General features: G+C 32.0%; 1 protein-coding gene across 1 annotated transcript in view; it reads left to right on the top strand.

Moving 5' to 3' along the window:
* Positions 1-27,506, top strand: part of LOC113395594 (uncharacterized) — a 43,701-nt gene that overhangs the window by 4,748 nt on the left and 11,447 nt on the right. The window contains exon 2 of the mRNA XM_026633218.2: positions 25,430-25,505. The gene's annotated coding sequence lies outside the window, so the exon portion shown is untranslated. The remainder of the gene's footprint in view (positions 1-25,429; positions 25,506-27,506) is intronic.

The following is a 27,506-nucleotide window of genomic DNA, read 5'->3' as shown; positions in this document are numbered from 1 at the left end:
TATTTATTACTAGTTGACGACCGCGGCTTCGCGTTTTAGGGGTTGGTCGTCAGATTTTAAGCATAAAAAGTAGCCTTATGTCCTTCTTTGAGTTAAAAGCTTGCTTCATACCAAATTATAATCAAATTCGGTTCTGTGGTTTGTAGAAAGAGCAACAGACAGATAGACAGACAGATAGAGTCACTTACATTTATATATATTAGAGTATAGGTAGGCGCCGCTTGATGTTAAGTGGTCATCATCGCCCATAGACCATTGCTTACATCCCCGACGCGCCACCAACATTGGGAGTTAAGATGTTATGTCTCACGTGCCTGTTGTTATACAGGTTCTCTTACCCTTTAAACAGGAATACTAAGTATTACTGCTTCGCGGTAGAATATATTATGAGTGGGTGGTACCTACCCAGACGGTTTTACACAATACCCTACCACGAAGTAAATAATCATATATTAATACAGACGTAACTATGTTTAAATCCAGAATATTTTAGTGAACAAAAAAGTAATAATAATTTAATTTCACAACTTCTCTCTATATTTAAGAGTTGGTCCAACATTTGGAGGGACGTTAAGTAATAAATTTAATAACTAAAACGTTTATAATATTAGCAGTATAAGAGTTTTATTATAACTTGAAAGTCTACTAAAAATTAAGAATGTTATAATAATACGTACTCGTACCGCATTCAAGAGTAACATTTAACTTTCAAAATGACTTGTCCGTATTTTAAGAACCGATTGACATAAATTTTTGGTCAGTTTTTAATATAAGATGTAAAATAAAACTCTTTCATCACGATCCAAGTGTGTTAATACTACTAAAAGATTTAAAAAAAAAGTGTTATTTGTTTTGTCTTAAAAAAAACATTGCAGGTATTAACTTGCTCTACTAGTTTGAAAATAGATATTATTTCGTTACGTATCTAAAGATACAAGAAAAAGAAAAAGATAACAAGTTTCAATCATTAACTTTTGTACATTTTTAATAAATCAATATCTAAACACATTTCAACGATAGGTGAACAACTATTTACTTCACATTACTTTACACCGAAGTACGATTTCAATTAGAAATACAATTTAATTATATCTAAACGGTGGTACCGAGATGGCCCAGTGGTAAGAACGCGTGTATCTTAACCGATGATTTCGGGTTCAAACCCAGGAAAGTACCACTGAATTTTCATGTGCTTAATTTGTGTTTTCATTCATCTCGTGCTCGGCGGTGAAGGAAAACATCGTCAGAAAACCTGCATGTGTTTAATTTCAACGAAATTCTGCCATAAGCTTATACCACCAACCCGCATTGGAGCAGCGTGGTGGAATATGTTCCAAACCTTCTCCTCAAAGGGAGAGGAGGCCTTAGCCCAGCAGTGGGAAATTTAATTTAAACAGGCTGTTAATGTAAAAATGGTGGTACTTACCCAGATTTGAACTCGCAAACTTTCAGATGCAAAACATTAGTATATAACTATATTTTTCAAGTTTAATATAAGGGGAACATAATATATGGACTATAGATCTGGTCATTCGTTGAGTGATGCTCGTGATTATAATATGTCTTAGTGTTCGTGAGATGACTATTATAAGATATAGTCATCAAAATACAAATTAGATTATATCTGTCAATGTGATAATATAACTTTGTATTTAAAATGTTGGAAAAGGGTATCTACTGAGTTCTTGAGTTTATCTTGAAGGTTCTTCTCGGTAGAATCTACACCCCGAACCGGTGGTAGCTTCAATTAATATATTGATAATTGATTTTGATGTTTATCATTTTATACACCACCAATGCGTCCGTCGCTAATAAAAGATGTTGTTTTTTATCCTTGTAATTACACCGGTTTACCAAAAACCTCAGGCTCCTTGACATCGGAACACAGCAATACAAATTGTCGCAATATTGACGGTACAATAACTATTGAGTGAACCTACCCAGATAGGCACAGAGCCAAACCATTGAGTAAAAACATAGCTCGTGACAGAATGAGCTCATATATCAAGTGAATACTTTATTAACCTAATCAAATGGTTAAAGTGACGTAGATATGATATATTGGTAATATTTACGAGCACGTAACGGCAATAATACATTTTAACGCGTCTTCATATTTTACGTGTAGTGTGTTAGTGTATCGAATTTTTTTACAACTATGTTGCAGTTAAATTGAATAAGTAGACCGAAATAATCGGAATACTTAACTTTTTAGTTAGTGGATCATGACATGTGATATTTTCAACAGACTAAAACATATTGTATGTTACGTGAAAACATCATAATTATATGAGTACATTGTGACATTTTAATATATACATAAATATCAATAAAATCTTTAATAAAAATTATAACAATATATTAAAAGTATTTAATGACACTTCGTCGTATTTCCTCCACTGGTAACAGGAGGTTTAATATTTTGTCCAGAAGATTGGAATTGCGAATCCACGCGAATATTTCTAGTAACTATTCTATATTTTTATTGGTGTATAATTAGGCGTAAAATTAATAATACAGCAAATAAATATACTTATTATTAAAATCTATAATATTCGAACAAATCTTGGAACTGGACAATTAAGCTAGTTTCATTGAATTGGTTGAGCTGAAATTAAGCAAACTTAATGTTATCTACTGCTTAGACACCTTAACTTACACACCGATTTGGCGAAAAAGCTAAATCAAGGGCACCAAATATGGCATCCGTGCTAGTGAATGGGTTCAACGAGAACATAAAGTGTAACCGACTGACGGTCGACGAAGCCCTCATGATCCACTTCGGAGCCATAGTTATGGCGGCACAGCTGCCCGAAGCTAGCGAGGTGGTCCTCATTGGAGATATCAACCAGTTGCCTTAAATCGACATAGAAAATCTATTCGAAATGAGGTACTGCCGGCCAAGTCTGACAACGAACATCACCCGTGAGTTATCCTGTACGCACCGAAACCCTCTGTACGTTGCATATGCCATTAGCGAGGTCTACCGTAACATCTACTCCGCAAGCCCCATCGTCTAGTCCCTAAAAATGGAGAGATTCACGAACGCCAACATACCATACGACGCTATCGGCGGGTCCATCCTAGAGCACAGCCTCAAGACATCTACATAAACGCGACATCAGAGTCGCCGAGGCTGTTCTCTCCCTGATTGAGCATGGAGCAGGACCCGCTGGATTGCAGTAAAGCTTTTAATAGGATCAAAAAGCTTACTATCTTATCCCAAGCGTTCAATTTGTGAGATCAAAACACTTACTCTATTTGTTATATATCATAATAAAAAAAAAATGTAATATATATATATTTAATAAAAATATATGTTTAATGAAATGAAAATTAAATACTAGTGGACCACTGTAAACTAAAGAGCAAGATAATAGAATAGGAATATATTATAATCAATTTTTTAAAGAGTCGAGTGCAGTCACTTGCGTCGCTTAAAAAATTGCACGCTTTGCTTCGAGAGAAAGATAGTTCAACAAACGTATAGCTTGATTTGTAATAGAATTAGCATAGTATGATATCGAATAGACAGAAGTTTCTAAAATAAAATAATCTTCTGAAGGAAGAGCACTCGTGGGAAGGCGGATTTATAACTTGCTTTGAAGATAATACGGTATATTATACGAGTATTCCTCTGACAAATAATTGTGAATTAATTGTTATTTATTGGTTATTCCGAAGTTTAGAAGTGTGATGATATTTAAGAATTGCTTATAAATCAAAGCAAAATATTGAAGACGTTATAGCTTATTAAGTCGTTCCTCTTTAAAATAGATAACATGTATAAGTATCACCGAGAATTCATAGTATGAGTGACTTAAGATTATTTTAGTTAATTTAAAATTTTGATAAGAAAAAGTTACGCAACCGTTTGTGAAATTATGCTACAGATTATGACGTATTATTTAGACACTTATTCAAGATTTTCACGATAACTGGTCTGCGGTTTATAAGGAATGACAAATTAATTATTCAAAATTTGGAGTGCTTTGATTTTAAATTTTTATTAAGTTTAGCTAAATTATTATAATAAAAACGGTAAAACAGTATTGTGAAAAGAAAAAAAAGATTAATTAAATACGCTGACAAAACGCCACCTTGCGAAACACCAGGAATTACAGAAGTTCGGTCAGAAAAATATGAACACCTATACACTGCCGAAGTCCATACAAGAATGAAAGCAATTAATTACTTATATCATATTTTAAGATAAGATAATTTAAAATAAGATAGAAGTGTATATAACAAATTTGAAAGTTACCATCATTTCATCTTTTACGCATTTTCTTGTAAAAAACCAGAGTGAGATGGAGTATAACATGTTACATGAAGACTAAAATCAAAAGAACACTGCATGCACGGTTGCGTCAATGAAAAAAATCTTGTACTGTAATAAACTAACAGAGAAATGTCGATCGTTCAGTGGAAATACTTTGCATATATGCGTTCCTGGGAAGTTACGTCCGATTGATGCATGGCAACTACACAGACAAGATCGTTGATGCGACCATTATAACATTATCGGTTTTACATAACCTCGAAACAAAACAATTACTTTTTACTCAATTATTTACGGATAAAATACTACGTGAATGAAAATTCCAAGTAATAAATGTTGTCGTGTTACGTGTAGTGGGTATTTTGATAAACGCACTCTTACTTTTACCAAAACATTATCCGCAAGAGCGAAACAACGAATTGCACTCATTAAAATTGCAAATAAGCAAATGTACTGCCCAGACACAGGCATTGAATCACGGCAAACAAAAGACGAATTTCTCTTTAAAGCACATGTCACGTCTGGGCAATGTAACATTGTTCATTCAAGGATCGCATTTTCAAGTTCAAAATGACTAAGCGGAAGCTCTATTGTTATTTCGTCCGCATTATAATCTGAAAGTTAAGGTTAGAGGTTGCGATGAACTAAATATGAAATGAAATTGCGAGTGAATAGATTTAATTCATGCTTTTTGATGGCAATCGATCGATCAAAGATTGGTGGTTGAGTTAAAAAGAAAACTTCTTCTGCTTGCTTTAAAATAATAATAATTTTCCTCCTTAATTTTTAATTTTAATAATTTTTCCTTTAAAAATATTAATTGATCTCCTACATTTTTAATTTTAGTAATTTTTCCTTTACACTATTTAAGGTTAGGTTTCCCTCATGCATTGTTCTAACAATTGCAATGTTCTTCAAAGCATAATTACGTCTCTATTGAGTTTACTTTTGAATATGTACAATTTGTACAATTGTTTAATACGTGTATTTGTATAATTTATTATAGCATTTGCGCATCTCATTCATTGCAAATATCTTACCCTCACATAGTCGAGAAGCATGTTATAATATAATCAGTAAACAATTATATAATATATTTTACAGCACAAAATTTGGGTGGTGGTGACCATTAACCATTAGCTGTCTCTTCGATCGCTTTCTATATCATACAAAATAAGTAAATAATAAATATATATTTTGATCTGATTGATTTCGATATTTTAAATTTTAATAAATGGATTCTTGTAGACACAAGACTACTTTCTATTACAAGACGGTATTTTATTACTTTGAGCTAGATCTTACAAACTAGTCTGTATAGCATGTGCCGAGATGCTCACTGATTATAAGTAATATGGATAATACTAGGAAATCGACAGAGATATCCGTTGGAGTCGAGACGTATAATGACATCCACTTAGTCTCGAAACACGAGTCATAATTTAATCGTCCATGCGTTCAGCTACTGTCATTATTCACTCGAATACAGTAATTAGGACTAATTACTTGTAATATTATTCGTTTTAAAATATATTCCTCATTAAAAAGTGCCGTGCTTTGGTTCCTTAAGTCCTGGTTGGTTAATATAATACTTATATAGTTGTCGTGAAAATTGACAAAAACAGGGGTTTGGTTGATTGAATAAGAAAAATGTCTAATTGAACAAAATCGAAATATACTTTATTCAAGTAGATTTTCGCAAGCACTTTTCAATCAAAATTCATATTGAGTGAAGCTACCATCGGTTCTGAATGTAGATTCTACCTTGAAGAACCGGCAAGAAACTCAGTTGTTACTCTTTTTCAAAATACAGTTATGTTAGTTAAATACATTTATATATGTATATAATATATCCTGGAAGTCAACAACTATTGACTGTTATGTTATCAATCTTTTAATAGACATAGTTGTATATTTTACCTTTACATATATATTTAATGATAACATAACAGATACTAGGCTACCATCCGTTCTTACTTCTTGTGTAAGAACACATAGTAAAATAATACTACGAAGCTGGGTTGCAAAACGTTGAATACGGCAGAGCAAAAGGGCATTGTTAAACTCATCCAAATATAGCGTTATGCTAGATGGATAGGTTGGTCGCATTCCCAAGGTTTCCTAAGGTGACGGCTGATTGGCGGTTTGCCCTCCTGAAGTAAATGGAATATAGAATGCGACTGATAAATACTTTTTTAGTTTTTTTTAATAAATAATTTTTAATCTTCAATGTTACCCAGATAGAAAATGAGAACAAAAATCAATGTATTCGCAAAATATATAAAAAACTATTTATATTAATAATTCGTGCAGATCTACGATAGACCCGATCGAAACCTATCCACAATTATAGATCGTTAAAAAATAATGATGTTTTAGTCGATAACATATATCCGCAATAACTCCTATAATTGTGATATTTCGATGTCAAATCCACGAAATTAAATCACATGACAGTTCAACGGGCGGCCATATTTGATGTTTAAAACACTCGGTGTTCCAAATAATAATTTCGTGCGTTAGTAAATATATTTATATTTGTTTAGTTTTATTTATTTTATCCGAGCGAAGCCGGATTTTTCATCTAGTATTTTAATATTGAAGCGTCTTACTGACGCTTCAACTGACCTGCTTGGAACAGGCATTGCTTGTAAAAATCGTGTATTTCATTAAATAATATTTTACTATTACAGTACGTATTTGTACACACTACCGAGAACTGAACTACGATTATTGCAAGCTACAAAAGGGAATTGAGTAAACACAAATTAAAAAATATGCCGTAATATCTCTTTACTGATATTCGTAGGCAACGAAATATTGCGAAAACAGCAATTTATAAATGTAATAAGCCTTGCATGTTATTACGAGAATATGCAATTATGACATTTACATTAATGTGTGTACTATTCATACGAGTCTAATGACGTATTGCATTATAATATTTGAATATAACTCCCAAGTTAGAATACCAAAGGGAAAATTAATTATTTATACATATTGCATAATTAATAGTTGTATAATATATTTAAATATCTATCTAAGCATCTTCTTATAAAGTAACCTTTACTTCGTTAATCGTTATCTTTAAGTAGCATAAAATAAAATCACTGTTGATATTTTTCTGTTTGCATACTTACTTCTTAAAGCAACTCAAATATTATAAAGATTTTATTTGTTTTTTTTGTTTTTACATTTATAATTATACGAAAATATCGGAGGTACGTATCCCATTTTTTTGTAATCAAATCATAAAAAGGCTCTGATAACGCGCTTTCAAGGCTTCCACCGATTAAACCTTAAGAACACCAAATCAATTTACTTTATAAGTGAAATCTTAGAAAGACCAACATAAAAGACTGATATAGCATATTACGCATATATAAACGAAATCATTTTGTATTATATAACGGAAAAAAGTATCAACACGTTAACAAAGAATTAATTTAGATTTGAGGTTGAATTTAGTTGAATTTCATTAACTTTACATGTACAATAGTCTACTTATTAAAATGACATAACGTTAAAATATGATGTCTTGAGTGAGTTATTCAATTTGTAGTTCTAACGCTGTTAAACAACCACTAGTGGGACTCTCGCGAAACTTCGCGATTATTCAGAAAAAAATTTTAAGAATTTCGACACCTATGACATGTTTTGTTTTGATTTAATTTAAATATAAACTGCAAGTCACTCATCTACATTTGACGCAAAAATGATGAAACCTCTTTTAAATGTAAATTTTTAATATCAAATAGTATACATTCGTTTTTAATTTTTTTTCTTATACATCCATAGCGCTGTTATCTAACTGGCTAGTAACTTTAAAAAAAAAAAAACTTTGTTAATTCGTAACAATTTAGTATAATGTCATCAAGAATCCTCTTTAATTTATTGCACATGCCGCTATCGCCCCATAATCACTGGGATAAAAATCGGCTTACGCTATTAATATAAAGATATGTTACCTCTCTATCGCCTATCTATCTATCCTCTCTATCTAAACTTATAAGATCCCAGCCATGGAAGGTTTGGACGCGATAAATGTCAGTTTAAAACAACTCGTTCTCCTAAAACTGTCTGGCATTTTGGTATCTCTTGCCATCTGCCACCTCTCTACCTCGGGACGTAGGATGACTGTAGTAAAGGTTGACAAATAATTAAATTTGTTTTTTGTTGATAGCAACACTTTTGAAGTCAGTTTGATTCAAATGACATTACGATTGAGTCGATCTATGTTTGTTAATATATATTTGGTACTTAAATTCAATTTCCGAACCGATTCACTTGACGAATCAATACACACACACAGACATACCCTATATTTATACAAATGGTAAATATATTTGATTTCATTTCAACGAAAGTATTAAATTATGTAAGCTATTCGTAATATGTTTTATTAAATAGTATCGATATTTAAACATTCATTTTCATTAGATAACGTACCATACGAACATAATAAAATGATTATTCTATATTTAAAATGAATATTATTAAATGAAGAAATAAATAAGTGTTTTTCGTCGTACATTATGTTTACATGTTACGTTGATTATCAGTTAACATTTAAATTACAAATTCCACATAAGACGTCGCAGGAAACGGTTATGATGAAATATTACATTAGAAGGAAGCATACAAAAAGTTTCATTGGTTGTGAATAGAAATACTTAACTAATAAATTATTTTACTACTGAAGTAACTGCTATTACAGTCGGATATTATTAATGATATAATAGTTTCGATGGTCTAGTGGCTAGCATTTAAGGCTGCTGATGCCGTGGTTCAGGATTCGATTTCCAATTAGCTTTGGTTAATAATTTGTCATGAACAGGTCGTACTTTGTGTGGTTACATGCCCACAACATTTTCTTTCCTTGAGAGATTATACAAAGTCGTTGTTACTGTTCTCTCTTCGGCCTAACACCTGACGAACCCCTAAAACGCGAGCGTTGTAGCTTATAAAATATAGGTTTTGCAGTGCACCCAATAAGTAGATAACGTTGGTGCGTCGTGTCTATGTGAACATGGGCTGCTTTATTCCACAACTGCACAAAATATAAGTGTTACTTTGTTCCATCGTAACTTTTCAGTGTCTGAACAGATTATAATTAAATTATTCTTTTGTTTTTATTTTTTTAATTATTGATTTTTTTTTGGAATTCCATTGGAATGTCTATGGAATTATACAAGAAAAAAATAATATGGCCGTTACTGGACTGTCAAATGTTGTAATTTAATGTTATCAAAATACAAAATACTTAAATTAAACTCCGGATCCAATAACAAAAATTGTTTCACTGGTCGAAAGCTATATTATATACATAAATGGCCTTATCAACGTTATAGTCCGGTTATATACATTTGGAAATGTAGATGAAACGAAAAGGCTGATTTTTGGATATGTTTTAGAGTTTTGCAGTACTATATGTGATGAGTGCCTATCTACCGACCACCAGGCATATTAATTTCGGTATATACTTCCAGAACAAATAAATACTGTTATTAACTGGTTTATGCAAGACCGTATCTTTATATACCAAAAGCTCACAGTATCACTTATTAACTCCAAACAGCTAATTATGTTAAACAATATGTTCCGGTTTGAAAGAGTGAGCCAGTGTATCATTATATATTATGTAAAGTAATATACATATACAAATTAGATGTTAATGTATTCAAGTTTTATCTAAAATGAAAGTTGACAAATATGTTATATACTTAAATAGAGCCAAATATTTAAGTTTTGTACAAATATTAATTAAATAATCCTAATTAAAACTTGTATATAAATATATTCTGTTTAATCTTTGTCCCTGTGGATCAGTGGTTAGAAGACGTGCACCTTAACTGATGATTCGAATTCCAACCCCGGGCATGTATATGTCTTATGTAGATCCTTATTTTAGCGAGGAGATAGTAGTCTAAATAATATAACTATTAATAAGAATTGAACGGATCTATAAAACATCAGAACAAATATAAGAGGAACTCAGAGAGGCTCTGAGGTGAAAGGTATTAAAATAAAATATACATAAATCGCGACGAAGTTGTTCTTCTAAGCATCTTATAAGCAATCTAATCTTGTAAGCATGTCAAATTAAGCAATTCTATTATTATTTATATATTATGTTTTCTAATATTTTTGTATTCCACCATCTATTTTCGTTTAAATTGATAATACGAAGCATCAATCAGGATTATAGGTATAATCAATGATTATTAAACTGTTTTTGATTTAATCATCTGATACTCGATCAACTCAATATATTTTTAAGCATTGAAACAACTGAAATTCCGCACGTTTCTATATTCCTGATTTATGCTTCGATTATCAATTTAAACCAGATGGCAACGTTTTAGTTTACCACCAAGGAAACAATTACGTTCGTCCTTTTTTATTTAAAAAAAAAAAAGAATACAGAAACTATTTTGTATTTCAATATAATATGTATCTTTCAAAGTAATCTATTTTGTTTGGATGAACTTTCACATAATATTCGTTTCTAATGTCACACTGAGCTAATCCTTAGTATATCGGTATGTGAAAGTTGAATAATAATACCGTAATTGAATGGTATTTCAATTACAGTTGAAATAGTTTGAAGAATAAATTCCTACTTTCCTTTTTAATTTTTTGTTACATTCTTAAGCTGCGTCTCCACTAAACGGACGTTTAAGTATTTCTAGTCGCTCAACAATTATTATTGGATAAAATGCTGTAATGTATGAACTCAGTTATAGTGACACGCTATTGTGATGCTTGTATCCTTTAAATGTCATAATAATAATAGTCAATGTCGCATATCATTGCCTAAAATTAACGACCGTAAGTGCGATCAGTTTTGAATTTATTCTTAAAGAATATCTCTACTGCCTTTCTAACGATTTTAGTCTTAACGGATCATTACGAATCTGAGAGCATTTTTAAGTTAGCGTTAAAAAACTCCAATTTATTTATACTGTAAATATGTGTCTAAATGCAAATTCGTACATACTATACTCGGACTATAGGATCCAGTGAAAGCCAAGTCAATAATACATTCAAACGAAATTGCTTTGATATGAAATAAATATCAATAATTTATCATTGTCTTACGAGTAAATTGGAGTATTAAAGTAATTTCAATTTGTCTCTGGCACCGTTATGAGCTAAGTCACGTTATGTAGTCGTAAATAAGGATTATTCGCTAAACACGCTAATCCATTTATGTTCTTAATGGTTTTTTAAATTTAAAATAGGTAGTCAAAACTGGGGGCCAATTCTAATGACACATGCGTTCCCAATACTAGTCCAATAATATAATCAAAGTCATCCCCGAAATCCGAAAACCCGATTTCGGTTCAAACCCTGGCAGGCACCACTGAATTTCATGTGTTTATTTGTGTTTATAATTCATCTCATGCTCGGCGGTGAAGGAAAACATCGTGAGGAAATCTGCATGTGCCTAATTTCAACGAAATTCTGCCACATGTGTATTCCACCAACCCGCATTGGAACAGCGTGGTGGAATATGCTCCAAACCTTCTCCTCAAAGGGAGAGGAGGGCTTAGCCCAGCAGTAGGAAATTTACAGGCTGCTAATGTAATCAAAGTCAGTTTAATCATAACTGAGAGCCAATTCTACTTATTTATATCAATTATAACGATCCCGATTATAATCGGATCCAACTTCGATCGAATCGAAATTGAATCGTTGTATTAGAAGAATAGGAAAACGATACGATAACGTTTACGTTTCGATTCGATTGCGATAAAGTGATCATTTGTTAGTTGAATTGGCTCCCTGATGGTAATTTGCTTATACTATAATCATTAAGATTACATTATTAATCTTAATAATATTGTAAATAACAAATACAAAAGACACAAAACAGAGACAATATGTACTCACAAATACAATATATAGAGTTAAAACATTGTTAAAGTTTGCTTCCACAAATAGCTCATAGTCCCGGGGTAGGACATAAGCTACTTCTTTAATTCCCCTCAAAGAGGTAAAATGAGCGCGTGTTATAGGTAAGTTTTATAAATTTCAGGTAAAGCCGTAGGTTCAGCTAGTGCTACATATAAATTGTATAAGTGTAATAAAAAATACGAATTCATTAGGCACAAAACACGAAACGAAATTGTCTCATTAATTTGAATTAAGTTTAACATTATGTAAATTGATAAATATATTTAAGTAGACAGTCTAATTAAGTTCAAGAGGAAATTAAACATTCGACGGGCCGCTGCTTTCATTCACGTCTTATGTTTTATGGATGCGATGTTTAGAGATAGTTCACAGTGAACGCCACATCATGGAACAATTTTCTCTCTTTAATTGATATACCCATGCCGTGTCTACACTGACTCTAATGACACCACTTTCACTAGTGTATATGAAAACAATTTGAAATAATCGTGAAAAATAATCGCCCACTTTTACTTATTCGAATAAAATATTCAAAATCGATAACGATTATTAATACAATCGTTATGTAAATTTGCATAAGGAAACCGGTTCGGTCATGGCGAATTTCTATAGATACCATGATGTTACGTCTATTGATTCCTCGATCTTTTAAAAAAGAAAGGCAATTTATTGCTTTTTTATACTTTACCTTAAAGATCCATCTTAAAAAAACAGCTACATCCGCGATTCGTTAAATATTAACGTTTTCCGTAAATCTTTTGTTTTGAATGTAGACGAATTTTAACGAACAATATTTTCACTTGATGCTAAGAGATCTCCTAGATATTGGAATTTTAGATAACTGACGCGAGGCGGTAAGATTCAGGCTCGTCTGAGTGAGTTTCTCCTATTGGTGTTTTGATAAGGTTATTTTGATGTGTTCTGAATTTAGACCAGGGATATAAAAAATATTTTATTGTCTTGTGATTTACGTTGTTATGTTTCTCAATAAAACGGGTTTACCGTCTCTAATACTATAAAATATATTGCATACCGTAACATATTAATATACAGTTTTGCAGAAAGTCTTAAATATTTAGAAATGGGTGGTTGAGGCGAGCTAGAAATATACTCCTAAAAGTTCATCGCGCACTTTGTCTTACAGAAATGAGGATACGTATTTATCTTTATTAAATTTCTTACAATAGTAAAAATCGTTTACGTAATAGTCTATAAAAGTACTGGGCTAACGCTTTTGAGGAGTAGGTTCGAAAACCTTATTGGAATTCAAGTTGATAGATACAAATTACACTCATGGCAGACCATCAATAGACACATGCAGGTTAACTCGCGATGTTTTTCTTGAATATTTCCTTCACTGAGCTAGAATTAGGCATACACAATCTTAGTGATGCTTATCCAGGTTCAAACCCCGTAATATTTATTTAAGATTTACGTATTTTAAACAATGGTCCGTCTCGGCTTAATTTCTTATTTGCTCTCTGATCTTCTTAATCTCTAAATGAGGACGAATTAAAATTAAAATACGCATACAGATGCAACATTAACATATGTATTGTTTATATATTTGTATGTATTAAATAATAACTTATATATAAGACGCATATTAAATTATTTTCGCAGAGCGATTTGCGTGCAAGATCATTAATCATTTATTGTAAACGAGACAAGCCGTGAACGTAATAATAATAGTGTCGCATCCGAACCGAGATTAACAGCAAAAAGACAACTTGACTTATGAACGAGTAACATACCGTGTTATATTTCATTTCTAATATTATTTCAGTTTTGAAGGAAATATTCAAAATAATATTAATACATAGTTTCGTTAAATTACTGACTCGAAATCGAACTGATTTGTTATTATTAATAGATGTACTTATGTTATTTAGTAGATGGTATTAACTACTGAGTTTCTTATCGTTTTTAAGCTAGAATCTATATTCCGAACAGGTGATAGCCCGGTAGATTGTGGAAATCGCATTTTATTTAATTAGTTTTACATTTAAAATCTATATATGTAAAAGCGAAATACCGTTAACTGATTAATTACGAAATCTCAGAAACCATAACACCTACAAACATGAAATTTATTTATTTAATTTGGCAGGTAGGTTCCTTATAGGGTGTAGACATCCGCGAAAAATTTCTGACTAATCCGGATTTTACGAAACTCCACCGCTAAGGGAGTAAAAAGGTGTTTGGAAGTTTGTGTAAAGCCACAGTTTCAGCTAGTGATGTTATAAAATGACAATTCAAAAGTGCTTGTAAGAGCCTACTTGTCTAAAGTGAATAAATATTTTGATTGTGATTTAACCAAAGTTAATTTATGTGTCTAAATAGAGTGTCACAGTTCAAAATAACTAAAACAAACTAGCCAACTTTATTATCTTAGTGTGCGTGACGGCTACGAACACTTGACACTCGCGAAACTTCATACTTTTTTACTAATGTGCGTGTAATTTGTGCTCTCAGTTTTGACATTCCATCTAGATAGACAGCAAACTAGACACCCGGTAGCGTGTCAGCCAAGTTCAAGTAACAGAACTGGCGAGCAGCACCGTGTGTAATATTACACGAACCATTTGGAGCCACTTTTAACCCCTTTATAACTCAAAAACTATTAGACATAAACGTGTCAAATTTGGCTCATATATTGAGACTCGCAAGATACATATGTGTTCCAAATTTCATAAACGCATCTCAAATGGTTATTTAGATATTAATGTCTAAAAATCGTCATTTTTATCACTGACTGACCTATAGATCAAAACTATAACCTACTTCCAGGTGACCTAGAAAGTTCAAATTTGGCATGCAGGTAGATAATTAGGCCAATACAAAGGAAAAAATCTGAAAATGGTAATTTTTTATCATTTTATTATAATTTTTCATTTTATTGGGTCTATTAGGAACACTTATATACTTACTTAGTACATGTAATAACTGTAAAAAAAATATGTAAGAACCAGCAATCAAAGCTTATGACAGCCGGTCTTAATGTAGATTTTAAGGTCTTCACGTGAATATATAATGAGTTTAATACCACCCTTAATTTTTTTAAATCCAAATATTTCCGTTTTAGTCCTTATGAGTATAGCCGACTTTCGTATTTATTACGTTATTAAATAGGTGCAAAATCATTATACTTTAAAAAATAATAATAATAGGCATTTTGGTACAGCGGGATTCCTTTCCAGCGGAATAAAACCTTGACGCAGACGTTTTCAAACGAGTGGCAATCGCGCTCATAAGAATTATTCCAATGCCTTCCGATGGAAGCTGCCTAGTCTATTCGATTGCATATTCTTTGTTTGAGTATACTAGTATACAACAACATTATACAAATAGGTTTCGTGAGACTGTAGTAGAGTATGTATATCGTAACTGGGATGATTTAAGTGTGTACTCTAGCACTACAAACGGGGATCCTTATTGCTTGGAAGAACAGTATCGAGCAAGCATGCTGATGTCAGCAAAGGACTGGTGAATGGCTCCAATGGAAAAATAGAGAAGGTACATTGGGACGTCGACAACAGCAATAGCGCATGTAAAATAACAATTCAATTTAAAAATAATTTAATACAGATATTAAGTAATGTATAGGTTCAAAGGAAACAATTCTCTATTTGCTTAGCATATTCTACTACTATCCACAAATCACAAGGCCTTCGCCTTGACAGTGCTCTTCTCGACATAGGCTCCTCTATATTTAGTAAAGAGCAGGCTTACGTTGGCCTATCCAGAGTTAAAACCTTAGATGGAGTACATCTTATCAATTTAAGTCCAAGTAAAATCAAGGCACAAGGGAGCTCTATTGTAGAGTACAACCGTCTGTGCACGTTATACCGCCCCAACTTAAATATGGCCAAATTAAGTATAAACAAAAAACGCATAAAAAAAATCCGGACACTGAATGGGTAATTCACTCGAACATTTCAGAGGTACAAAAAATATAGAACGTATCACAAAAAAGACAATTATACCCCGTAAACGTAGGAAAATAGAATAGTTTAATAAAAACCATTTGGTATTAATTTTGTTATTAATAAGTACCTACTAATAATTTATATAAAAAAAGTAGTGATATCCTATCAAAAACATAAATGTAAAAATGAGAGCCAAGTCCATAATTATGCCTTGGTTGTTGACAACCAACGACAAAAGAAGTGAGATCTAAATGGATGCCAAGTTCAATGGTCCTTCCTGAAATTTATTTATAACTACATAAAATATCATTTCTTCTTATAACTTAGGATAATGTATTGTTGCCTAAGGTCTGTCTTGGCTAGTTCTTATATGTTCATAAACACAAATTGTAGTTTGTGTTTATAATAACAAATTATAACTCAGAACATCTAAGATGAATGGAGGACAGCTCAGAATTGCTTAGTTAGTATTAACGTACATTAAGAGCTGCGATGGTCCAGTCATTAGAAAACATGAATCTTAACCAGATATTGCGAGTTCATATCCAGACAAGTACCATTGAATTTTTACGTGCTTAATTTGTGTTTATAATGCATTTGTAACAGGCTTAGAACTTGCGAAAGCTATAATATAATTCGTATATGAGATCTGGGCCATCTCGGCTCTTAATTTGTATTTATTATTCATCTCGTGCTTGGCGGTGAAGGAAAACATCGTGAGGAAACCTGCATGTGTCTAATTTCAAGGAAATTCTGCCACATGTGTATCCACCAACCCGCATTGTGCATGTGTGAGCAGCATGGTGGAATGTGCTCCAAACCTTCTCCTTAAAAAGAGAAGAGGCCTTAGCCCAGCAGTGGGAAATTTCCAGGCTGTTAATGTAATGTAAAAAGAATGTTAACATTATAAAATAAAAAAATCCTTTATAAAATCTGACTATTTTCATTGTAGAGATTTATCAATATGAAATAAATTCTATGTACAAATAGTATTCTAGAGAAATTTCCATTAAAATCAATCAATGTCAAAAATATTAAAATTCAATTAACTTCTATGTTATAAATGAATATGTTTTCAATATAAATTTTCTTGACAGTTAATGTTCTAAGAGAAAGCTCGTCAATGCGTCAAACGGCGAATAATAAGCTCTAAGTTCTCCGATGAACTCACCATGAAAAGTGTACGTTCACAAGAAATTAATGACAGATATCAACATACGGGTATTTTAATGGGTCTAAGCCTAGATCTAAGCAGCGTAAGATCATACACTTCAATAGAACTTGTTTTATATAAGCTACCTTATTACAGAAAATTACAAGTATTTCACAAACAGTGAAAAGAAATATTTCTTGATATTTTAGTTCTATATAGAATATTTCTATTGATTAGACCTACGGAATACGAAATTCTTCCTATTTTATGTTTTTATTGTTTATATTTTATTATTCCTAAGACGTTTTTTATTCATTGTGCCAATCTGTTTTGTGTGCGAGATTAAATTAACATAAAAATCATTACCTGATTATTTAGAAGTGAGATAGTAGTAAATGAAAAACTAAATATCTTACTAAGACGCTGTTTTGTATTTGATTTGGAAAAATTGGAGGAAAAATGCGCGATTCTCTTGACCGATTCTGACTACAGCATTTAGCTGGTTAACCGCGCGGAAGATCATTACATTTCGTCAAACAGTTGCTTCCTCATCATTCCCAATGATGGTGAAGCATCAGCGATGTAGGTGATAGTATTTTTTTATGCCTATATCTATAGGCGGTGGTGACCATTTACCATCGGCTGAATCATTTGTTACGCAACTGAGAATTCCTGGAAAGAAAGTCCGTTAACTTTTACTACGGCGACCTGGGGTTTGAACTTAGAGCTTTATCTAACTATTAGAATAGCTATTAGGCCAACGAGGCAACACAAATCTAACTGGTACATTTTAACACATAGCTCTAATTTTTGGGGTCACAGTTTTAAATTCGACAAGCGACTTAGATAAAGTCGATGGTAATGGGCCACAGTCGCAAATAATAAAACCATTACAAATAAAATACGCAAATCATTGTACATCAAAAAATAGACGTCAAACAAATATCAAGGTCGGTATATAAATTTGAAAATCACAGCCTACTAGTGAAAGCTAGTAAAACATGTTGCGATGTACGAGAAAACTCGTTATTATTCGCTTGTTCATGTCAAGCGATTTTCGGACTGTCTGCGCCTCGTGTCGTAGATCGCTTCTAAACATTCAGACATTTGTTATGTTTGACATATTAAGACATTTGACACTATTAAATATATGTCGCGGCCTAGACACTTTATTAAAGGGCGCCGTTCAAGCAGCGGCCTCAATGACACCGGCCAATACATCTACCATTCATAGAATAGGAACTCTCATGTAAATTAATATTTATATTGATAGTTTAGGCTGGAACATGATTATTTGACCAAATGCTAAATATTTATAATATCGCGCTTATAATTGAAACAGATCTTTTTAAATGGTTTTCACATCATAACTACCTGCCTGCGACATAATATATATCACAAATATATAAAGTTTGAAAATACAATATTGATATACTAGTTTATACACACACATGAACACATAAGTTTATATAAGTGATGATGACATGTTTATTCACTAAATAATAATTATTACAAAAAAGTTATTCGGTATTAACCCTACTCATACATAACCGTCTGGTGTGCAGTCAAATATAATAGATATCAATTCGATATACTCCTAAAAGCTGGTTTTTAGATAAAGGCTTATTATACTATTGTATAAAATATGCCAGTCAGGGAGCGCTTTAAGAAAGCGCTGCCTAATAAAATTTAAAAAAGTAAACGAAAACATTGTTTGAAAGATTTGTAGATAAAATAAATTAAATATTAAAAATCTCTATATAAACGATTATGAAGACCTCTTAACTTATAACAGAATGAAAAAACAAATGAAAGTAAAGTATTTTTATTGCTATATTTAATTTTAAAACGAGTGACCAAAACAATTTACGGAACGCGGTTGTTGTCTTAAAAACGTGAAATTTTTAATTTATTTTTCTTACTTTTTATTTGCTTAATTGGTTCAAACTTTTCATTTGCTTAATTTGTGTTTAATATTCATATCGTGCTCGTGGGTCAAAGATAATCGTGAGCTGCACTTGTTGGAAGACAATCTGTCATATGGATATCTAACGACCCGCAGAGGAGCAGCGTGGTAGAATTAGCCTCAAACCTCAAAAGGAAAATAGGAGCCCAACAGTTGGACATTTTCGAACTGATCCTACTCCTTCCTACTCCGTTTACACGTCCTAATAGTTTATGTAGGAAAATTGCAAACACCAGCGTTAGTTTATATATGCATTTAAAAGTGAAGCAATAAGTCAAAACACATGATTGCGTTTTTATTGTACACAATAAACATTAATATAAATACTAGTTATTAAAATAACAGCAACGATTATCTTAAAGTATCTTTAAGATATGTTAGTTGTAAGAGGAAGTTACTTTTATAAGACATAAGATAACGTTGCTTATTTTAGGTAATTGAGTAGAAATACGCTATAAGTTTCACACGTTATGCAAAGAATATTATAAGTGTCAGGTATTGCGTAAACAAGTTTAGTCAAGTGAACTAGAAAATAAAATAGAAAACGGACAGCAGAGTTTAGAGTTCTGCCTGCTTTACGATTATATGTGGAGGCTTGACTGGTTTTTGTATCTTATAAATCTTTTAATTATTTATTTTATGATAACTGTACGTCTTCCTCGATAGTAAACAATAAACAATAGAGTCGTGTGTGCACCTTTTAACTGAACTATATTTTAATAGGCGTTAACAAATTATAAATTAGAAATGTTTAACTTTATGTAAGCCGTACAGTAGTGAGCAAGCGGCATATTTATTTTTCGAACAATTTGTTTATTTGCAGAATGTATTTAATACTGAGTGGCTGCTTTTGACAAGCAGCCAACCAGTCAACTATGGTTTGCCCATAGACAAAAACGCTGTAAGAAATATTAACCATTTATTACATCGCTAATGCGCCACCAACTTTAGTAAGATGTTATGTCCCCTGTCATTATTTACATTGGCTCACTCAACCTTCAAACCGGAATACAATAATACTGAGTATTGTTTGGCGTTGAACCGACCCAGACGGGCTTGCACAGAGCAAGTAATTTGCGAGCAAGTTACTTATTTTTAAAGTTAGCACTTGTAGATGAAGCGTGCTCGAAATAAGTATGCTCATAACGAGTACGCCTCTGAGGTATGTTTTTTTTAAATGATAAAAATAGTGCATCAATATAAGACGATATTATCTCGAAGTGCATATAAGGGAAAGTTGGTAGTCTACGCGGAATAATTTGGTACATTATCTACATATATACTTGGCTTGTGACCTTTATAAAAACATAACAATTGTAATGTTAAAAATGTATAAATCATTAAAATCAATCGATAATCGATATAAATATTTAAATTGATCACTTGACCTGTTTTTAGATGTTTGTAATGCGTAAATATTTTAGTTTAACTATCTACAATAAAATAAACAATTAGCAAAAAGGTTAATTATAATTATTGCGGAAGAAAATGTATTGATTAAAAATTCAGTAGATTACGAAATTTTTTGTAATAAAAGATTCACATTATCACACACGAAACTAAGTATTCAGCGTCGATGGTGCAGCTTATTATACCCTGATATGCAATTTAATAAGTCCAAAGTGACAGTTTCAGATTTACTATTAAATTCAATTTTATAAAATATTTCAGCATATCCGGGAATAAAAAATTTATAAAAAAAAGTTTGCTCTAATGAAATAATTCGTTCCACGGGTATTTCGCTAGCTTAATAACTATAACTGAGCGACAGTAAAACTTAATAAATTTGCGATATGAATCTCTCGAAGTAGGGTACATCTGTAACTGTACGCTATGAGGGTAACAGACTACGAGTGCTTGCGGTCTCGACCGTTATAATATACAAAGCAATCTTTTGATTGAATTCGACGAGATAAAACTTGGTCAGTTCTGTTACGATCGAAGAGATAGCTCGACGTACGTACGTACGCTATCTTTGAATTGAATCAAGAGAATAGAATTAGTACAATATGATAGCAATCATATCCTTATATAAATATTTCTATTAGATAATTGAGCTTACAAGTCTTAATGTATTTACATATGTATAATTAAATTTGAAAATGATTTGCAAATTTTAATATTCTGTTATTGATCATAAATAATAATCACAAAATAAAGTAGCAATAATAATTAATTAATAACCGTCAATTTTACTTCAGAATCAACGGTTCTCTAACTAGCGAACAGGGATGCTGTCAAAATACAAACACATACAGGTGGATCGCATTAGCTAGTTGCTATTACTACTGACATTTACAGCCCTGTCTAGAAAAGCACGTTATGTGGTTATGATGTGTTTTTTTTTTCGAGATATATTTCCTGTAACGTCGGATATTTTGCAGCGGACTATGATAGTTAGGGAATCAATATCCTTTTTTCGATTTGTAACCTTTGTTTGTCTTGTCTCCCACGAATCGTCTAGCCTATTCTTCGCTTGGAATGGTTAACTCGGTCGATTTTCGGTAAGGATTTTAATAATCCGTAAATTGCAATATATGACGTGAAAGTTCCCGTTACGTTTCGAATGTAAGATAATCTTCCAATATATTGGTATTTTATTTAAAGTTTACCCTCGTTGTATGCAGTACACGAACGGTTAATAGCGGGCATTCAACTGTATTGTGTAAACAGCCAAATAACCATTGATAAATAGTAAATACCGTTCACGAAGAAGTAATCCGTTATTATTACTCATTGTTAAAATATTATTTACACAAGTTTTTAAATACCAAACATGAAATATAAGGAAATCATTTAAATTATAGTTCTGGGTACGGTTTTGGAAATGGCGAAAAATTTAACCGTTTAATGATATTTTTAATCAATTCTTTCGCAAAATAACAAAAAAATAAATAAGTAACGTAGTCATTCTTCTGTTAAACTTTCGATCGAATTATTAAAGTAATATTTTTTATAATAAAAGCAAGACAGGTGCCTTATTAACCGTAGTATGTATTTCAATCAATGCCATAAGATCTAAAAAAGGCGTCCGAATATTTTTGTTAATACAACTTATGCTTATCATACTTAAGACAGTTATCAAAAGGTTACTTAGCATGCCTACAGTGTTAAACTGTAAAATTACTGAATGTTAAATATATAAAATTAAATTATAAAAAAAATCAATATTTCAATTTATTCTCTCGTATAAAAGTTTTTTTTTTTAAGAACACAGATTCAACTAATTCAGCCGTTCATTTTTCTGTATCATTAAATACGAGTAAATTACTTGCAAAAATAATAAAGTCATATGTAGAACGAGACATTTTCAAAAAACTTGTAGTATATACTGTATAACACGGGTCTCGTTTCCGTTCACAATATTAGTATCATTAAAAGTTAACGATATTAAAAGCCCATGAAAACCTGATTGATATATGTATGTTTATAAATAATTTTATGATTTTTAAGGATGTCAACTACTTCATTACTTAAATACTCAATTAAATGTTCCAAGCATATTAAAATTATATCAAATTAACGGAATAAGGAACGTAAATATAATTTTGTCATAAATTTTAACCGTTTCATGCAGATGTGTTTTTCAAAGAAAGCGTAACTAATCCTGTTTTGATGATTTAAAAAAAAACCAGACCTGAATATATATATATATATTAAAAATTATATATTATATATATATATATTATATATATATATGTAAAGAAAAAATGTATTATTCTTTAATTTGAATTCCGCGCATCAACCGTCATCGAACGCGCAGTGACATGACAACTAAATTATAAAAAATATAATTATGAAAAATATTATCAATCTCGTAATTGTATAAAGTAAAGTATAAAGTATCTTGTGATTTAGGAACAGACATTGTTAATAAATAAACATTAAATGTCGTTTCTCTTTTTACAGGTATGTAAATATTATTTTTGTAAAAATTCGTAGGTAAATACAAAATTTTATTTTATTCTTTCTTATTGTAAAATCAAATAAATAAATCTCTTTTTACGGAGAAACTCAATTGTGTTTCATTAACTGTGTCGTCCTAATAAAAAGAATACAAGAAAAAATCTTATATATATATATTCTTAATTAAAATGTTTTCTTTTCGTATTTCTTTACATCACCTAATTTCTTTATTTAAAAATATAGTCTTTGTTATGAACTTTTTACCCGGTTCCTCCTGCGTTTACCGTCTTATGCACCGATTGGATTGCGTTTGGGATCGTTCTAATATTAGGTAACTGTGGCCCCTTCCGGGTTGCTTCTCACCTAAAGGAGGTGAGAAACTCGACTCGGTGTCGAGATTACACCAGGTCGTTGGTGCACAAGACAGAGCGACGCCGCTTGCCCGATTACTGTCCTTCTCTTAACTGTTGGAAATGATGCAGAGGGCCCTTCTTCACTCAGAAGGTATCACGAGGGTATTTGGAGTATTATATAATATAATATATTAAATTATATATATAGTAATTTATATATATAATATAGTCATATTTGTGAATTTATTGCCAGGGTCTGACTTATGACTAGGTTTACTCCACTTTGCACGATCTTTAGCGTCATTCTGTGTGAGTCCATTGGCTCTCATGTCCTGCTTCACGACATCCAGTCATCGCTTCCTTTGGCGCCCGGGAGCCCTAGTTCAAGGCACTTTCTCCCGACATAGTTCTTAGATCGACGCGCGACATGGCCATACCACCTCAGACGACGCTCTTGGAGTTTATCCGCTACGTCGCGGACCCCGAAGTATATATATACTTATATATAATATATATTGATTTTCTTCTTACATTTTTAAACTCATCAAGAAATACTAGTCAACTATAGAGCGCAGATGTATGCACAAACATATCACAGGTGCACTCTCCTCACTCTCCAATCCGATACGACTGGAAAGAGTTGACTTTACTTGCCTTTTTCAAATATATACGCATATTGATAATATCTGGAATACGGGTAAACACATAGCTTAGTTATAATTAAAAACTGTTAAATTCCAGACTTTGACCTGCTACATATAATTTCTCGACAGAAAAACCCCAATAACTTTGTCATGGCCCTTTTAATTACTCGGGATTTGTATCTAAGACTATAGGATCCTTATACAGCCACTAGACAAATAAGGCTGTATATAGTTCATGCAGCGAGATGGCCCAGTGGTTAGAACGCGTGCATCTTAACCGATGATTTCGGGTTCAAACCCAGGCAGGCACCACTGAATTTTCATGTGCTTAATTTGTGTTTATAATTCATCTCGTGCTCGGCGGTGAAGGAAAACATCGTGAGGAAACCTGCATGTGTCTAATTTCAACGAAATTCTGCCACATGTGTATTCCACCAACCCGCATTGGAGCAGCGTGGTGGAATATGCTCCATACCTTCTCCTCAACGGGAGAGGAGGCCTTAGCCCAGCAGTGGGAAATTTACAGGCTGATTATGTTTATGTTATGTTATAGTTCATGCAACGATGAAAGTGTTTTAAAAGTGAATTAATGTCTTGTCTTTCCAACTTCATTGTAAGTTAACACGATGAATAAATATGTGATTGTTATGAAATTGATTGGTTCGACCGACAGTAACAGAAATCACGAGAGCATTAGCAATGCTGATTATGTTAGAAATTAGTAATAGCATTCTCGGGTCATTCACCTTTATTTGTCGTTTATTAAGTTCCACGAATTAAATGGAAAGTTAAAACAAATACAAGTAATTAAAAATAATAAAATAAACTAGTCAGTTCAATGTTTGACTTTAAACCAATTTCATGGCGCCGTTGCACGAATACTGATTTTCTTAATTTAAAGAGTACCTTGGCAAATTCCCCGACATGATATCTGTTTTGTTCTAAATTTCATGATTTTCAATCATTGGTCCCGTTAAGGTAAATCAATCGGGTATTCCTAATGTAAAAATGTTATCCGAAGATTGCTGGCCCAACACCGGGCGAACATTACTGAATTTTTGATTTGAAACAAGCTTGAACCTTAAGGATGGTCAGAGGCTACTTTTTATCATTTGAAATGAAGAATTGAATGTAAACAAGTTCTCGAAGCAATTTGCTCACAAACTGAATTGATTGACTATTGTTCTGAGTTCATCCAGTAGAATATATGTATGTAATATTTGAAAATATAAGACGTTATAAGTATATAATATTAATATTTAATTATTTGTTGCAGTTGCTCGATATAGCAGGCGGGAGTGCATCAATATGCTAACGATTACTGGGCCGGGGGCCCACAGTCGATTAAAGAGGTAAAAGCTATTTATTACAACTATATGAATTTGGTACTACCAATCCGCTTTGCTGGGCGAACTTAGGCCGCTTTGCTGATCGTATGAAGTGCTGTTAAAAAAGTAAAATAATTTTAGATAACACAGAATTTTATTTGGACGTTATGGTGTAATAAATATAAAAACTTTTATATTTATATTAGTAAGATACTTTATGTAAGACTGGAAGGCAGTTATCATAAATGTGAACTAAACGGTGGGTGGGGTATTTAGTTTATAAGATGCACATGGTTACGTACTCATCATGGAGTTAGAAACATGCCTGTCCCCCGTGGACAGAGGACACAGCTAGTTACAATTTTAATAATATGTATTTGATGTAATTATATCAGACAATATTATATCATGAATTGGAGTCCATGAAGATACAATACAGAAGGCCATATATATGTTTATAATTTTCTATATATTTTGCCTTTATGTTCCGAAACATAAACACAAACTAGTTGTTAATTATTATAACGGTCTACAAAAAAGGTTTTATATTTTACTTATTAGCTGTCATGTACTTGATAGGGTACGTACAACTCACTCATTAATAATAATAAATATTGGCCAACATCACATACATTAATCTGATCCCAATGTAAGTAGCTAAAGCACTTGTGTTATGGAAATCAGAAGTAACGACGGTACCAGATCCAAGACAACATAATAAACTAATGAACTTTTTCTACATCGACTCGGCCGGGAATCGAACCCGGGACCTCGGAGTGGCGTACCCATGAAAACCGGTGTACACACTACTCGACCACGGAGGTCGTCAATCATTATAGGTATATACTTACTATATACTATACATAAATAGCAATACTTAGTATTGTTAGGTTCCGGTTCCGAGGGCGAGTAACTGTGACTAGAGACACAGGGCACATAACTTCTTAGTTCCCAAGGTCGTATTGTTGACATGAGGAATGATTATTTTCGCGGTGGTGACCACTTACCAACAGGTGGCTAGTTTGCCAGTCCGCTTACTTATATGATATAAAACCGTAAACCATAAATATTTTACAAATTTTTTACTAAAAAATTAAATTATTTATATACATAAGCTCTGTGTCCCAGGAAATGAAACTGTATATGTTGTATAATTTATTTATGTAAAAATATTATATATTGCATAACTCTTTCAATAAAATCTATACAAAATAATATTATAAGGCGTTCTTATACAATTGGTTGATAACTCATAAAAATATTTATTTCGTTAGAACATTTATACTATTTAGCTATTCCAACGCTTGATATTATCAAGTCGATTTTTATTGTAAAAAAATAAACTTAATAGTCGATAATATTTTCAAATGATATATTTGTTTCTAATAATTATAATAATACTACAATTTCAAAACAAAAAACATAAAACCTTTTCTGCCTTCCTGCATTCACTGGTGTCAGGAAGGCAGAAAATCGGAAGTGCTGTTTAACGGGGAAACGCTGCGAGCACACTTGCCAACATTCCGTACGGTCATAATTTGTACATAAGCTGTTTATAAATGTAATTGTGTTGTAATTTCACAGGGGACATAACATCTTGATCTTGATTCTGATAGTTATCTATGGGCGGTGGTGACCACTAACCATTAGGTTGTCCCAATGGACATCCCAACTTTTATCTTACAAAAATAAAAATAAAATCCTCAGTGTAATTAATGATTATGTAAAAAAAATGCATTAATATATCAATAGTAAATAAAATAAATAAAAATAAATGTAGTTACTTGATAAAGTACTAAAAAAATACACACCATATAAGTAACATACTCAGTAAATAAAACCATTTACTTACTGAGTATGTTTCTTTTAAGTATACTATCGCGTATAGTTACAGGTTGTTCAACTTGTAATAATATACTTATTGCTCGTCATTATGACTTATGTCAATATCCTATTAATCGATTTTAGTCACGGCAGCCATTATCGATACAGGCTAGCGAACTAAGCTGGAAGTATAGAGACGTA

This window comes from Vanessa tameamea, chromosome 21, assembly GCF_037043105.1.
Source record: "Vanessa tameamea isolate UH-Manoa-2023 chromosome 21, ilVanTame1 primary haplotype, whole genome shotgun sequence".
Classification (NCBI taxonomy): domain Eukaryota; kingdom Metazoa; phylum Arthropoda; class Insecta; order Lepidoptera; family Nymphalidae; genus Vanessa; species Vanessa tameamea.
Note: the sequence above shows the minus strand (reverse complement) of the source record. Positions and strands in the feature narration are given on the sequence as shown.